Here is a 17,566-nt window from a genome sequence, read left to right as displayed (position 1 = left end):
TAAAGAGAAAATAGGAAGGCAAAGGGCGGCTTTAACAGAAATCGAACCTAGACATTATGGAAACCAACACAATGCCTTTTCCAATGAGCTAAATTAGTTATTTTTGAGAACATAGGGTTTTCAACCCACAATAATTAAGTTTATTAATTTCCTCAAATCATTCAACCCGATTACACGTTCCCGTTATCCTCACTTTACGTCCCTAAAGTATCTAATTCAGGGGACCTAGCCTAAGGATTTTCATCGGGATGAACAACATTGCTCAGGGGATTCCTCAACAATTTATGTCAAATAAGGCAACCATGAGGGGGATGGAGTACACTTGGTGAGCACGTAGTTCAAATAAACATCTACAGTTTGCGAGCATGCCAGCGTTCCACTAGACTATCTAGAATAGTCCGTGGTCGTCATTTATACTCCACTAGATGATTAGATCGTTGTAAACATCGAGGCCTCTCATCATTTTAGTCCATCACACATCAACTATTTCATCTACCCATGTTCTACCCAACATATTCGTAAATATAAAATAATATACAGTTTAAATCATTTAAAACATGTATAAATCGTTCATCCAACATAGATATCAGGATCACAAATAATATGCACACATAGCGCGTAATTTATATTAAATACTTCATATCTATGTGTAAGATGAAAGTAACTATGCACTCACTTGTTAAAGTGATGGTTCCAAACCCGGCAGCGCTTCGCTTCTAACAGTTTTATTTTCCTTTGACGAAACCTAGTATCGTTACCGCTAGATTTTAGTCTAATATTTATTGCGACTAGTTATTAGCTTTACGAGCTATATTGTTTATAAGTGTTAAAACAATACTTTTCAACCACTATGTACATAAATGGGTCAGACATGAAACACCGGAGGATAGGACCATTTTGACATTATAGCACTTCTGAAATCCAACAACCCTATGCGGCCCTTCAAATCAGATTTCCCGTACCGCGAGTAGTTAAAAGATATTATAATAACACTTTGTATATTATATTTTATAATATATATATTGTTTATAAGTTCATAATAACGATATTGAACTTAAACATAAACTATACTTAAAGTAGGGTAAACATAACTCACTTACTAGGAGGTTTGGCTAGGAGTCGGGCTCTGTAGGGGCAGAACTTCTGAGCCGAAATCTCTTCTTCTCGGAGCCTTCTGGCTCTCCGAGACTCACCTCTAACACTTAGGAAGTGCTAGGGAATGGAATAGAGGTTTTGGGGGTATTGGGAGAGAAAAAAGTTGAAAGGTGCGAAGAATGGAGTGAATTTCGGCTCTATTTATAGGCTGTCTAGGGGCCTCTCATGTCGTGAGACATGGCTCTCACGTCGTGAGCCTTGCGTAGGCACCAAGGCGAAGCCTGGTGCTGACACGTGGCACCAGACGCATGTAAAACAACCAATTTTAAAAAATTCATAATTTTCGCATACGAGCTCCATTTTTGACGTTCTTTATATCCACGCGTAGGTATTTCCAAGATCTACAACTTTCATTTTGAACCCATTGACTAATTTTTTACTGATTTTAAATTTAATAGTGTGAGAAGATTACACTGTTAACGACCGTGTAAAATTCACAACTTCTACATACGGACTCCGTTTTCGACTGTCTTTTTACCGTTTAACTCCTATTAATGAGATCTTCAACTTTCATTTAGATCATTTTGGCTAAAAATTGACTGATCTAAAATTCGATTTCCGGGTTGTGCATTGTCATGCTAAATCTTAGAAAAATCACGACTTCCTCATACAAAGTCAGATTTGGACGTTCTTTTTATGCACGCTCTCAGTTTAAAGTATACTACGACTTTCGTTTAGATTGCTAAGGCTATAAAGTATTTTATCGCAAACTCACTTTTTACGTCACACAGTGTCGTGCCGGTTTTGTCGTAAAACTTCGTCGGGTCATAACTTTTTCGTTATAACTCGGATTTCGGCGTTCTTTATATGTACGGAACCCTTGTGACATATACTATAACTTGGTTAAAATTATTTACTCTAAATAATATTCTATCAAAAAGTCATTTTTGACGCTTATTGTCTCTAAATTGACTAGCCCGATTCTGCGGGTGGTACAAGATGATTGATAAACCTCAAAATCCTATCATTGGTGGAAAATTGAACGGTTGTGTGAAATTACAATAAAGGTACTTTGCTTTATATGGCGAGTAAACCAGGGACGAATTCCAAGCTCAATCAAACTAAAAAAGCGGGGATTATTCAATAGTGATACGGTGTGCTGGTATTGCGTAGATGACGAGGAGACAACTGAACATATTCTCTTTAATTGTTCATCCGCATAAACGGTGTGGGAATGGGTCCTCAAATGGTGCGATATACCTACATTACAGGTAACTTCCATTCTAGAGATCCATAATTTTGTTTTTTGGTGTAGCTGCAAGAAAAGGAGGAACAACTTCATCAGCATATGCTATGGGACCTTATGGTGGATTTGAAAGGCGAGATGTGATCGAATATTCAAGAATCTCCGTGTACCCCCAACTATAGTGGCAGACAATATTAAGTTCCAAGTTTTTATTTGGATTAAACACAAAAGGAGAAATTGTAACTATAATTGGGTTAATTGGGCTATTAACCCCTTTTCTTGATTGTATTCTGTCTGCTTTCCCTATTGCCGCTCCTCTAGCTCCTAGCTAGATGGGTGGGGAGCTTTGTTTATATAATTATTTACAGGTTCCAAAAAAAAATCTATCAAATTACCAAAACCGGATATTGTAGCTTCAAGAGGCAAATGAGTATTTGTTGGTAATTAATATAACAAATCATAAATAGCATTAAAGAAGTACGTGCATTACTTGGTTTTGTGTTAATCAATTAACTAAAAATATGCATCTGTTGGTTTTGGGGTCTTCATACAGTAAACGACTATATATGGCAACATTTGAGAAAATGCCATTTCCCTGTTCTATGCTTACACTTACAGAAAACTTAATAAAGACCTAACTAGCCCTAGCAGACAACAGTACAAGAAAACATAATAAATATTAAACTAACCATAGCAGATAACAAGGGTAATAAAACCAAAGATCAAATAAACAGAATACTGATACTATTCTTCTATTTCTTAGTGGTTCTAGATTAGAAATCCATATGACGAAACTACCGTGAGAGAACACTATGTAACATAGATACAATAATATGCGTATATATCCCTAAAACGATTTCCAAAACACAAAGGAAAAAAAAGCAAACAAGAAAAGAAAAGAAAAACGAGCTAATGACCCTCAAACAATTAAGATGAGATGACTTGTTATCCAACATGTAATATGCACAATAACATGCGTATGTGGAACAAATAAATAAAACAAACATATAATTTAAGATTTCATGAAAATTTAAGTTTTTGAAACTCTATTGGTTCATGCATTTTATCAAACAAGTAATATGCATCTCAAATAAATATATATTACTTTTAAAATGTATTTATATTTCTAAAAATATTTTTTACCTTTTATTCATTATAAATAGACAAAAAAACGTATAAATAACGTTTTTTTAAATGTAAATACAATGTTTAATTAAACACTTTTTCCGTGTATAAATATGATTTTCTCCATGCATTTATCGCGGTAAAAAAATATAATAGCGATCATCGGCCGCTATTTGAACTCGTAGTTCTCATGGTTGTATATCATGTTTTATTATTATGTAAAATTTATATATATTAGCGTATAAATAAGTTAATCGTTTAACCAAATCCAGTTAATTAGTTAAATATATTTCACAAATCATAATTAGTTAATTATACATCACAGACATGTTATAAATGTCACATTTAGTCATACTTTAACACAATCAACAAGAAAACATATTTCACATGCTAATCGCATTTCAACGTAATCACAATTAACAAATAAAATGATTAAGCAATTTGACAGTTAATCATACTCCAATACTTCAAGTATTCAACACAATTAGCAAGACAAAACATACATGATTTCAATGGAAGTTGTCACAGACCCAAAACTTAATCAATTTTTTGGTTTGAGCTAAGAAAAACAATTTTATTTAATGGAATGACACAAAAAACATTTGTTTATGTGAAATAGCACAAAAATGGAATTTATTCAAATAACAGCTATAACGCTGTTATAACGGTGACCACAATTATGGTAAATAGCGGCACTAATAACATCACCATTATTCGAAACCGTTATTTAATGGTAAATTGTGCTCTTACACCTCCACGAAAACGCTATAGCGCTGCTATAGCACCGCTATAACGCGTGATTAACTGCAATCTTTCTCCATTAATATGTAATGAGAAAAAAACATACTTGCAGTCAAAATATTGAATTTTTGAAAATTAAAGGATTATCTTATGAATTTTATTTCAAGGTAACTTAGAAACCTCATATAACATGTAACAATAGTGAAAATAGAAAAAAAAAAAAAAAAAACTTTCACAACACTAGTTTTTACGCTTCAAAAGTGATGTTAGGATAAAACTTTGTTTGTTTTTTTGAAAAAATTAAATGTTGTTGTATTATTTCATAACTTTAATGATCATATGTGTAAAATCCTTTATTTTGTTGGTATTTTTTGTAATAAACAAAATTGAATGATGTTTTTTGTACGATTACAAAACTTTGTTATTTTTAAGTATTTTTTCTATAATAAAATTTGTCAAATCAGCTATTCACATGTTATTAAAAGATATATTTTTTGAACAAATAATAACTTTAATAATGATACTAGGTGTAAGACCCATGTATTACATGGATTCATTTAAAAAAATATGAAAATTCTAAACATTTGAAAAAGTTTGAATTTATAAGAAAAATTAGAAAAATATTGAATTATTATAAATGAAAGTGTTTTTTTTTCTCTTTTAAATTTAAACAAATAATTTAGATAAATAAACAAAGAAAGCTAATTAAGTTTTAATTTAGAAAACAAATAATTTCGATACATTTGGCTTTCTCGCACCAGAGGCGGTGGAGCTCCTCAATAGAGTCTAACGGGTCATGCATTCTAATGTCATATCTCCTAGATCCACAAATGTTGTTTTCAAAAGAATTGGTTTTGCCATACAGAAAGGGCTAGCGGTGCAGCTTGTTGCCCGTTTGCCTTCCATCGATATGTATTAAGCTATCTTCATTAACTTAAAATTAATAGGCAAATTTTTTTTTAGAAATATTGAAGTTAGAAGGAAAGTTAATTATTGAAATTGATATCTATTTATTATTACATTTATTGCAATTATTACATTTAAATATTATGTGGAATTTAATAAAATAGAAAAAACCACAAAATGCTATTTGGAAAAAATTTAGTTGAAAATAACTACAAAATTACATGTGGCCAAATCAATAAAAATATAACATGTGGTAAAAAGATTATTATTTATTAGAGTAGATACATATAAATAACATAATTTGTTGATAGTTTTTTGTGCCAGACAAAATTATTAATACTATTGACGACGGTGAGTCTAACCGTCGTCCTCAAAATCTCAGCCATCAAAACTCCAAGTTCTTTCAATCTCGTCCGCATAAACTCGATTTTGGCCGTTTCTTGCAGTTTCGCTTCCTGGTTCGTCTCCCCCACGATTCCATGATTGCTAGAAATCAGGTGATTTTGATTAACTGTCTTGCCTATATATAGAGTTGAATTTCACTGTAAATGCTTCAATCATAGTTGTCGATTGACAATTGTTGGAAAAAATAGTTGCTTCTGTTATCCAATGGCTTCCGATTCGTCTGACATACCTTCACCTGAAGGTAAAAATTCATTTGTTTACTCGATTTCCATAGTTTTCTCATTGCATTTGTTTGTTTCGATTGGTAAAAATAATTTATTCGTTTGATTTAATGTTTTTGCCAATTCCGATGATTTCATTATCTTCGCACATCAAATCCAAAGAGAAATTACAAGGATCGAAGGTAGAAGGTTGGCTTGGTTCTCTCTCTCGACTCTCTCTTTCAGGTATGTTTTGATTTGAAGGGTTATCTTTGACTGTTGTATGCTAATTCCATGCCTTTTTTGGTTCCGCAATCGATAGGCTTAAATCGATTTCATATTTTAGGTTTTAATCCGCTACTGGAGTTGATTATTGATGGGATTTGCATTGTTTATTCACCCATTCATTAGTTGGTTCGGTCGAGAAGGTAAAATAACACTGATTCTGTTTCTGCAAGTTTTCGTGAATCCTCATAGCATACCACGGTGCTCATGTTATAATTCCGATGAACAAAATCCTAATTTCTACTATTGCTTTCAGGAATTGAGGTAATCGTTGCTAGTACTTCTAAGAATGCACAATTGTAAGTTGCAGCAACTAACTCATTGAGTAAAATTTATTATCATCTTTCATTGTTCTCTCTCCCTCTCTCTCTCTCTCTCTCCATAAAAGCATAAGGTCACATCCGTTATTCAATTACAGGTGAAGACTGCTGGTTTTAGGCTTATCTGAAAAGGTAAGGATGTTTATGTTTTCAGATATTGATTTCTCCATATTCTCTCATAATATTCTGTAACATGGTTTTTTTCATCACACCTTCACCTTTACTTTCTCTTGCTCTCGTCCAATACTAGGTTGCATCCCTCTCTCTTCTCCCTCTTAAACCCTCATGTCGTTTTTTAGTCTTCTCAATGCGATGGCAGATGGTAATCATGATTAAATGCTGGTTGGCTTTGGTTTTAAGTGCACCAGGTGGAGGAAAAACTACATTGTTGGTCGCACTGGCAGGGAAACTTGATTATGATTTAAAGTAAAGTCATTTTTTCACTTTATTTATTTAAGTTTGAAAATGTTTATTTCAAATCACTCAGACTTGGTAATTGGCATCTGGAAATAGGTATCTGGGAATGTTTAGTATTATGGTCACCAACTGTTTTGAGTTTATTCCTCAAAAAACTTATGGTTATACAATTCCTTATATTGTTCATGGATTATTCCCTGGTGGTTGTTTATAACTCACAATAAGGCATCAAATGTAATCATTAGAAGATAACTCACCAATATATTTTTTAATTTTTAGGGGGTAATTTCATAGCGTTACTTTCTTGATAAGATACTTCTTTTTTGAAGTGCAGATGAAGAATGAAATCTTTTGGCCTCATGGTGGTCATTTGATAACTCACACTAAAGGCATCAAGTGTAATCGTGGCAAAAAAAATTGCGCCTCAAATTGGATTTGAGCACGACTTAATTAACCTGTTGGTGAGTTAAAACATATTTATGCTATTTCTGCAATATATAATCATTTTTAGAATTTTTAATTATATTTTGTGGATTTGTACTTTTTTGCAGACACATCTGATATCCAAATTGAAGAACAAAACCATTTCTCTCTAATACTCAGTCAAAAGAGCCAAATGCTAAAGATACCGGAACAAATGTTATGTATCATCACCTCATATCATTTTCTCATATTTCTTATAGAAGCTGAAAGTAAATATTCACATTGAATCTATTAATTTCTCATTTACATATGGCTTTTATTTTCTCATGTTCCAACATTGTGGTTGTATTTGGAAGGACAATTATCTTGACTGCTGCTTGCTTAATGCTAATCTCCAAAACATAAGCTAATCAAAATGATTAACCTGCTACTTATTTTTCTTTTGGTGTATATAATGAATGACCATGTTTTCACTTGCAGTTTTCTAATACATCCATTTGTTTCCTTGTCTGATACTGAGTAGGTGATATTTGACTTCTGGTTTTTGGCACTTCTGGTTGTTGCAGGTTCATTAGCTGGCTCCTTGCTAGGTTTTCTTGATGTAATGATTCTCTCTCTATACACTAATTTCTTTTACTGAAATTATCTGTAATCCTGTTTTCTTTGTTTCTATTGTTATGTTTGATTAAGTAAAAGTGATCCTAACTTTTTTGGATGTTCCTAGGGTTGTGTTTATGTTGTTGATGCATATAAAATCTACTGGGATCTCTTTCAGTCAAAATGGTGATGCTTTGGTTGAAGTAATAGGTGAGTTTACTAGATTTTAAATTTTTTCCTCATAAAAGTTTGTAAAACAGAAACATTAACTATCTATTTCTACATTAAATCAATTTTTTGCATCAAGTCAAAAAAGAAAAACACTCATCTATAGCTTACCAGATTAAGTCATGTCACCACTCTCCATTAAGTATCTTAAGTTTAGTATGTATCATTTTCAAGTAAAGGTATTTAAAATTGCCATCAATTAAACTGTCACGGTACAAATACATGGATTTTTTGTATTTGACCCAATTTTTAGCAAAATGCCATCAATTAAACAATGCTTTAGTCTCTCTTTTATAGCAAATACAGTTGCAATTGGAGAACTTACAAATCTTTGTGCACAAACAATTATGAAACAAATTCTACTGTTATGTCTAATGTTCAATTTAATTATTAATATCATTTGGTGTCTATTATAGGGATTTAGATGGAAAGTTGGTAATGGAAGGAAAACTAATAATTCTACAATGTTGACTGGTAATTATATTAAAAGCTTTTCCTGGTTTTGTAGGTGAAGTACCTGGTATGATTGTTGAGGCTTTGACTTAGTGTATATGAATATAAACAGTATCTATCTAAATTATACATTCTTGATCTGAGTCAGGATTATGATACTTGTCCATTTGGAGGTGCATGAGAAGCATGTGAAGCTAGCAACTCTCAAAGGAAGAAATAGTTTAGGTCTACCATTTTTTATATATAATTACATTTGATTAATATTTATGACATTTTATCGTCACACATTATCCAAAATTCCTTCAATCAGGATGTTACACTTCATAATCTTGATGTTAATGCACGCCTTCTGTAACGACGTAATTTTTCAAAACAAATTTTCATTTTTAAATCATACTTTCAATCACATGAAAAATCACAAAACATAATGTATCATTGTGTCATAACAAAGCATGTCCCCAGAATCTCAATAACATAAACTCCACAAGTGTGTACGGGTCATGCCGGCGCCTTCCCGCGATCCTCGCTAGTACCTGAAACACATAACACAACAACTGTAAGCATAAATGCTTAGTGAGTTCCCCAAAATACCACATACAACACATACGCCACTCGAGGCTATAATACGACTCTTCGGTCGATGTGTCTCAGCGGGACCCCCCAGTCCCGTAGCTCGTTGGACCCTCTGGTCCGGTCATAGCTCGTCGGACCCTTCGGTCCAGTCTGTGTCGTTGGACCCTTCGGTCCGGTCTATATCGTTGGGCCCTCCGGCCCAGTCTGTTCAACACATAGCATACATATAACACAATGCACATAATCGCATACATACACATAGCACACAAGACCCTCTGGTCTACACATAAATACCACTCTAGGTAATGTATAGTGAGAAGACTCACCTCGGGTAACTCAGTAATCTCGAACTCGGTAAAATCTGCTCTAGCCTCCGCCTAATAACATGGAATAAGCACTCTAATCAATACAACTCTCAAGGCTAGACTGTTCCCTCTCTTAGCACTCTCAGAAGGGTAAAAGACCATTTTACCCCTCTCATGGCTCAAAGACCCAAATGTTGACCAAACCCTAAAAGTCAACAAAAGTCAACTCTCCGGGTTACGCTGCGCGTACCGAACCTGTACGCTGGGCGTACCCGGCGACCTCACAGAAACGGGGTGCGCGACCCCTTACGCCGCGCGTACTGGGATTACGCCCCGCGTAACTCCCAGTTTCAGACTCTAAGCTCTTGAGGTCTTAAACAGTTAAGTCCCACGCCCAACTTCTAGATCTGACCATTTCTAAACCTCTTAATCCATAAAGTTGGTCACTTTAAGCCTGTGCATGGCTGGACAAGTCACTAACACCCATAACATTCCATTTCCCAACTCTAGAAAGCTCATAATTCAAGCATGACCTCATAACAACGACCAAGATGGAATTTTTATGGATCTATAACACAAATATCACTGAAATGGGACAGATCTAGGTCCATGGAGTACATTACACTCATAAAGTCTCCACCTTTGGGACTTTTAACCCTAGAAATGGTCCATGCAACATTAAACCAAATAAAGAGGAAAGTTTTGAACTTTATACCTCTAGATGAAGCTCCTTTCTCTGAAGATCTCAGATCCAAACTTGAATTTCAAGCCCTAGCCTCCACAAGCTCTTTTCCTTCTTCTTCACTAACACACCAAGACACTTTTAGCTCCAAAATACACACACTCAAGCTAAGGACGATGGAAGGCTCTCTCTTAGGGTTTCACTCTCTGATATGGAGGCTGAGAAATGAGCCTTAGCATCCTTTAAATAGTGCACAAGCCAAACATTTAGGGTTTGCATCTGGACCCGTTACGCCCAGCGTACCCAGGCGAGTCCGCATCCAAATTAAGCGCATGAGTACGCGCAGCGTACTCCCCAGTACGCCCAGCGTACTCATTTGCTACAAGAACTCTCTCAAGGGACCAATCTTGACAACTTGACAAAATGGAAGGGGTAAATAGCTTTACCTGAATTTCGGGATGTTACAATTCTCCCCTACTAGAACCAGACTTCGCCCTCGAAGTCTCATGCCGAAAACAACTCCGGATGCTGCTCCCGCATCTCTGACTCCGTCTCCCAAGTCAGCTCGGACCCCCTCCGATGCTGCCACTGGACCTGAACCAGAGGCACCTCCTTGTTCCTCAGAACCTTGATCTTCCGATCCTGGATCGCGATTGGTCTCTCAGCATAATTCAGGCTCGCATCCACCTGAATATCCTCCAGCGGTACCACCGCCGACTCGTCGGCTATACACTTCCTCAACTGAGACACGTGGAAGGTATCATGAATCTGACTCAACTCCGTAGTTGGCTCCAACCGATATGCTACCTTGCCCACCCTCGCGGTCACCATGAACGGACCGATGTACCGGGGCCCCAGCTTGCCCCTCTTCCTGAATCGGATCACTCCTTTCCAAGGGGACACTTTCAGGAGTACGAAGTCCCCCACCTGGAACTCCAGCTCGGATTGTCGCCGATCCGCATAACTCTTCTGACGACTTTGAGCCGTCAGTAACCTCTTTCTAACCTGCTGTACGAAGTCCCCCACCTGGAACTCCAGCTCGGATCATTGAAATTATGTTCAATTGGTTTATTTCACAAAGTAAGGATCATAGACAAACATAGAGTGCATACTTTGTGTATGGCAAAGCTATTGTTTAAGAAAAACATAGTGTACATGCTTGGAGCATGGGACAACTAGTGTTTTTAATTCAAGTATAAAGTTTATAAAACCGAAACAATGAATAATGAGTAATCAGTATGGTGATAAATAAAAGTGTTTATTTATATTCATAGGGTTTGATACCATATTTGATTCATTTATTCTTGTGTTTCACTTTGCATGTTTTGACTTCCAGAATAACTAAGTCGCTCTTCCTGAATGATTAAGTTATTCAAACCATCCACAGTCGGTCATATGTTGGAAGTAGATATGAATCAAGACTATCATGGGTTGGTTTGTAGAGGTCCAAGTTGGTGGACAAAGTGGTGCTACAACACTCATGAGTGCTCATAAGTTCTGAGTATTGGATTCAACCCGCGCTCATTTGAATCACTTCATGGATTTTATCACGAGTGATCATGAGACGATAATATCTTATATTCTTCAAACCTAGAGATATGAGTTGTTACTATGAGTTGGTTATACATTGATTGCACGAAAACGCATTTGGTAACTCGATGTTATAAAACGTGCCTTTGTGTATGATTCAACAAGTAGTAGAACAAGCCATATGAGTCGAAGTTTATCCATTCCTTTTACCTTCGGGATAAAAGCGATATCAGTGGGCCCCTCGATGATTTAGCGATGACACATGTGAGTGCTTGGCCAAGCCAGGACTGATTTGATTTGTTCAATCAGTCAGTCATCATAAATCGAAAACCGGGAAACAACAAATGGACAGAGAGAATGATTATAATCCATGTCTCAGTCCATATTATATCTAGAATGGAGGAATATATGATCCCTTATCTAATGGACAAGTCATTGACAAGGTCAGAGTTCGACAGCGGCTTTAAGAGCTACGATTGCCAGTTAGGTTTTGAAGTCATACTCAATGATAGTTTTAGACTTATCCAAGTAGGAGACTGTTGGATTAATGTCTAAGTCCATAACTATATTTGGTATGTACTTGACCCGACCCGACATGGTCCATTTGGGTTGCACTTCACCGGCACAATTTATATGGATAGTCTTTTGAGAACAGTATATTTATGATTTATATTAATATATTATAAGTTGTAATATATTAATATGGAATCATATTATTTAATTAGTATTGATCAAGAATTAATTTAGAATTAATTAAGTGATCAAAAAGAACTAATTAAATATGGACTCTTATATATATGGAATGGGCCAAGTTCATTTAGGTTGGGCTAAGCTTTCATGGATGGTCCATGGAGCTTTTAACCCATGGATCCTATGTAAATGAAAGGTCATGGGTATTAGGGTTTACATGGATGTAACCCTAATCCTCCATAATATATAAAGGGGTCCTTGGCTCACAAAATTGGGACAAGTGTGTGAAAATAAGAGTGGGCCGATTTTAGTGTGCATACATATTCTCTCAAGTTCTTCCAAGGTGTTTTGGTGATTTGTGATTCCATTTGAGGCTTCCACACTATTGGGGCTAAGCTCTTAAAGCTTGAAGACATCAAGCTACATCAAAAGTTATGTCATCTAACTAGAACTTTGTAGTATAGGTGCTTCATAATATGCTAGTTAGGATGAAACCTTGGAATAGTTAATATTTGCATGTATAATAGAGAAAACATAGATCCAAGGTTTATAGGGTTGCATGTACACCATAGGAGTGTTAGAATGCTCAAAACCCAACACTCCTTTGGCACATATTCAGGTTGGGCTGATCCATCAGATACTTCAAACTTTTGTGGTCCGTGTATATGGTACACCGAACCCCGTACAGGTAATGGCGCCAGATCTTGAGGGCGAACACCACTGCCCCCAACTCCAGATCGTGGGTGGGATACCTCGTCTCATGAGGCTTCAGCTGCCTCGATGCATACGCTATCACATGCCCTCTCTGCATAAGCACCGCACCCAACCCTGATATCGATGCGTCGCAGTACACCACAAAATCCTCCATTCCCTCTGGAAGGGATAACACCGGGGCTTCGCACAACCTCTGGCGAAGAGTCTCAAATGAGGCCTGCTGCTCAAGACCCCACGAAAAAGTAACGCCCTTCCGGGTCAATCTGGTGAGAGGCACAACGATCTTGGAGAAATCTTTAATAAATCTCCTATAATAGTCGGCCAACCCCAGAAAACTCCTGATCTCGGTGGGGGTTCTCGACACCTCCCAACTCATCACCGCCTCAATCTTGGCCGGATCGACCAATATCCCATTCTGATTAACGAGGTGTCCCAGGAACTGGACCTCTCGTAACCAGAAATCACACTTGGAGAATTTGGTGTAAAGCCTCTCCGATCTCAGAACTCCGAGGATCTCCCTCAAATGCTCCTCATGCTGCTCTCTGGATCTCGAATACACCAATATGTCATCGATGAATACGATCACTGATCGATCCAACATCGGCCTACACACTCTGTTCATGAGATCCATGAACGTTGTCGGTGCATTGGTGAGCCCGAAAGGCATCACCACGAACTCGTAATGCCCATAACGAGTCCTGCACGCCGTCTTCTGGATATCCTCATCCCGCACTCTCATCTGATGATATCCAGACCTCAGATCAATCTTGGAGAACCAAGACGTTCCCTGTAACTGATCAAACAGATCATAAATCCTCGGCAGTGGGTAACGGTTCTTGACCGTTAACTTGTTCAACTCCCAGTAATCAATGCACATCCGATGTGAACCATCCTTTTTCTTGACAAAAAGGATCGACGCTCCCCACGGTGAGCTACTTGGTCGAATAAACCCCTTCCCCAGCAGCTCCTGCAGCTGTGAAGATAACTCCTGCATCTCTGGTGGCGCAAGACGATAGGGCGCCTTGGCGATAGGCACCGCTCCCGGAACCAAATCGATGCGAAACTCCACCTGCCTCTCGGGAGGCACACCCGGCAACTCCTCGGGGAAAACGTCCGGGAACTCACGCACTATCGGCACATCATCAATAGAACTAGGTCTCTCCGCTGCTACTCGTGTGTCCATCACATAGGCCACAAACCACTACAGCCCTGCTGTAGACTCTGCCTCGCTCTAGCAGCCGAACAGAATGCTGACCCTGAACGGGTACCCTCGTCGTACACCGTAAGAACTCCCCCACTAGGGTCTCGTATCGTCACCAACTGTCGCTCGCAGTCTATAACTGCCCCAAAACGGCTCAATCAATCCATACCCACTATAAACACACACGTCCCCCATCGCAATCGGGACCAGATCAATCGGAAACTCAACCCCGAAGATCTCGAGTACACATCCCCGAATCACCTCTGTAGCATATACCGCTCGCTCGTCAGCTATGGAAACTCGTAGAGGTCGACTCAACGCCTCCCGCTGGATACTGATGTGTTGACTAAACGCTAACGACACAAAAGACCGACTCGCACCCGAGTCAAATAACACCAAAGCAGGTACAGAACTCACAAGAAAAGTACCTACGCATAACATTATATAAGCACAAAATCTCAAACTCAGCATAAATAAATGAAAGAATACATACCAGCCACGACATCGGGCGCTGCGCGAACCTCCTCCACTGTCAACTGGAAGGCTCTCCCGTGAGCCTTCGGTGCCTCGGCCTTCACTGGCCGGGTCTCAGTAGCTCGAGCAACAGGTGCAGATCCCTACGCTGATCCCTGCAGCAACTGTGGGCACTCGGCCTTCCGATGGCCGGTCTGGTTGCAATGAAAGCAAACCGAGAATCCCTTGGGGCAATCCCTCGCGTAATGCCCCTCCTTCCCACACTTGTAACACACCCCAGCCCTGCACCCTCCCTCGTGGCTCTTGCCGCACTTTCCACAAGTGCGGCCCTTCGGACCCCCAGATCTCGAATCAGCGGGCTTTGCCCGCTTGGCTGCCGGCTGCACCTGTGTCGGTCGCCTGTCCCTCCTCTGAGACTCGGCCTCCTCCCTAACCTGAGTCTCCAGCTCAATCTCTCTCTTCCGGGCATTTGCCTGAAGCTCGGCAAATGTCCGGTATGACGAGTTCGCCACGAACTCCCGGATATCCCTCCTCAATATGCTCAAGTACCGGCTCATACGTGCCTGCTCAGTCGACACGTGCTCAGGGCAAAACAACGCCCTCTCGTGAAACATCCTCGTAATCACCATCACAAACTCAGTTCCCTGCTTGAGGGATAAGAACTCCTGGGCCAGACGTTCCCTCTCCACAGGGGGAACATACTCATCTCGAAACATCGTGGTGAACCTCTCCCAGGTCACCGCAGTAAGCTCTGCCGTAGTGAAGTCTGCCGTCACAAACTTCCACCAGTCCTTCGCTCCCAAGCGAAGCTGGTTCAACGCAAACCGAACCCTCAGATGCTCCGGACACGAGCAGGTGTAGAAGCATCCCTCGATATCAGAAATCCACCTCATCGCAGCAATCGGGTCCTCCGTCCCATCAAACCCTGGTGGCTTCGTGTTGCTGAACTCTCGGTACAACAACGAGTCACCCCCCTGCGGCCTGGCAGCAGCGACGGCTGCGGTGGCCGCAGCAACAACAGCCTCAGTAAGAGCAGCGTACCGCTCATCAAAAGTCTCGATCAGTGTGGTCTTGATAGACCCGAACATCTCTGGTATCTCAGCTCTAATGGCCGCAGCCACCTCCTCGTGAATCAACCTACGAATCTCCTCATCGCTGGTACCACTCGTACCACTGCCTCCTGGGTGGTGGCGCGTCCCAACCATGATGTCTCTGAAACACAACACAAAAGAATCAGAGACTCGTTCGAGTATACTCACACTCGATACTCAACCCTACTTGTTCTTTAGTACCCTGAGGATTCTTACTTGGACTGCTCACCGATCCGGTGTTTCCAGTAGTACGGGCCCTTATGATGGGTTTTGAGCATTCTAACACTTCCTAAGTGTACATGCAACCCTAATAACCTTGGATCTATGTTTGTCTAATAATCATGCAAAGTTGAATTCCAAGGTTATATTCATATCTAGCATACATGGGGAACATTTTTAACTTGAATGAAAGATAGAATAACTTACCTTGTTGTTGATTATGATCCTTGAAACCTTGTGAGCCTAGCACCCCAAGTGTGATGCCTCAAATGCTTCACACAACACCAAATGCAAAGGAGTAAACTTTGAGAGAATCTTACACTTGCAAAATCGGCCCTAGCCCTCTTGTTTCTTATGTGTAGCCGATTTTGGTGGAGAATGGGTTTCTTATATAGTGTTGACACATCTAGGGTTACACCATGTAAACCCTAATGTATCATGACTCTTCATTTCCATGACCCATGGGTTTGTAACTCCCATGGAGCATCCTATGGGTGGAACCCAACTTGATAATCCATGGAGCCTCTTAGCCCACTATATAAGATATGGAAGATTTACATAATCTACCCATATATTTAATTAGTTATCTTTTGATCACTTAATTAATTCTTGATCAAACTAATTAAATAATATTATTAATATATTAGAACTTATAATATATTAATAAACCATAAGTGTTATTTCTCTCATTTTAGTTTATCCAATTGCATGGTGCCATGCAACCCAAATGGACCATGTCGGGTCGGGTCAAGTACATACCAGAAATCGTTATGGACTTAGACATCTTATCCAACAGTCTCCCACTTGGATAAGTCTAATAACTATAACTGCAATACTTCAGGAACCGATCGGCAATCGTAGCTCTTTCAAGGTCTCTCGGAACTGAGAAGATGATGATACGCCATTTAAGATAAGTGATCATATAATCCTCTGTTCTAGATATCAGCCGGACAAATACATGGAACAGTGTCTTACTTTGTATCCAACAGTTTGTTTCCCGATTTCCGATTTGTTTGACATAGAATTCAATTGAACACATCAACTTAGTTCTGACCGGGCCCGGTACATAGGTCAAAACAAAATCATCGAGGGGCCCAGATATCTGCTTCTAATCCAAGAAGGAACAGATAAACTTCGACTCATATGTTTGTTCTACTACTCATTGAATTATACACAAGAGCACGTTTTATAACATCGAGTTACCAATGCATTTTCGTACAATCAATGCATAACCAACTCATAAGTAACAAATCATATATCTAGGTTTGAAGACTTATATGATATTACCGTCTCACGATCACTCGAGATAAATTCCATGAAGTGATTCCAGTGAGCGTGGGTTGAGTCCAATGCTCAGAACTTATGAGCACTCATGAGTGTTGTAGCCATGTCCAACAACTTAGACCTCTGCAACCAATCATGACAGTCTTGATTCATACCTACTTCCGACATATGACCGACTGTGGAGGTTCGAATAATATGATATACCAAACATAATTATTCTGAAAGTCAAAACATGCAAAAGAAATATAGTAAACGATCGACAAGAGATAGCAACACTTTACTCATAAATAAAACACCTTTTATTCATCATCTAATGTCAATTACACTTTACAAATTTCAAGGTTATCTAACTACTAAATCTA

At 38.8% G+C, this 17,566-nt stretch overlaps 3 long non-coding RNA genes across 4 annotated transcripts; all 3 read left to right on the top strand.

Moving 5' to 3' along the window:
* The first annotated feature begins 5,697 nt into the window (after nucleotides 1-5,697).
* LOC145122584 (uncharacterized) lies at nucleotides 5,698-6,281 on the top strand. The gene is made up of 4 exons (XR_013714633.1): nucleotides 5,698-5,759; nucleotides 5,902-5,964; nucleotides 6,065-6,146; nucleotides 6,260-6,281. It is a non-coding gene; the product is annotated as an uncharacterized LOC145122584 (long non-coding RNA).
* A 2-nt stretch (nucleotides 6,282-6,283) lies between these two features.
* Nucleotides 6,284-7,754, top strand: LOC145122583 (uncharacterized). 2 transcript variants are annotated; one of them, XR_013714632.1, is made up of 5 exons: nucleotides 6,284-6,302; nucleotides 6,422-6,749; nucleotides 7,075-7,201; nucleotides 7,292-7,432; nucleotides 7,730-7,754. It is a non-coding gene; the product is annotated as an uncharacterized LOC145122583 (long non-coding RNA). The 2 variants fall into 2 exon arrangements; XR_013714631.1 differs by lacking the exon at nucleotides 7,730-7,754 and having other exon boundaries at nucleotides 7,292-7,516.
* A 158-nt stretch (nucleotides 7,755-7,912) lies between these two features.
* On the top strand, nucleotides 7,913-8,620 carry LOC145119137 (uncharacterized). Its single transcript, XR_013713699.1, has 3 exons — nucleotides 7,913-7,970; nucleotides 8,497-8,508; nucleotides 8,590-8,620. It is a non-coding gene; the product is annotated as an uncharacterized LOC145119137 (long non-coding RNA).
* Nucleotides 8,621-17,566: the final 8,946 nt, after the last annotated feature.

Source organism: Lactuca virosa, chromosome 6, assembly GCF_052849685.1.
Source record: "Lactuca virosa cultivar CGN04683 chromosome 6, Lactuca_virosa_CGN04683_v6, whole genome shotgun sequence".
NCBI classification, from domain to species: Eukaryota; Viridiplantae; Streptophyta; class Magnoliopsida; order Asterales; family Asteraceae; genus Lactuca; species Lactuca virosa.
The sequence above is the reverse complement of the archived record's forward strand: the minus strand, read 5'-3'. Positions and strand labels throughout refer to the sequence as shown.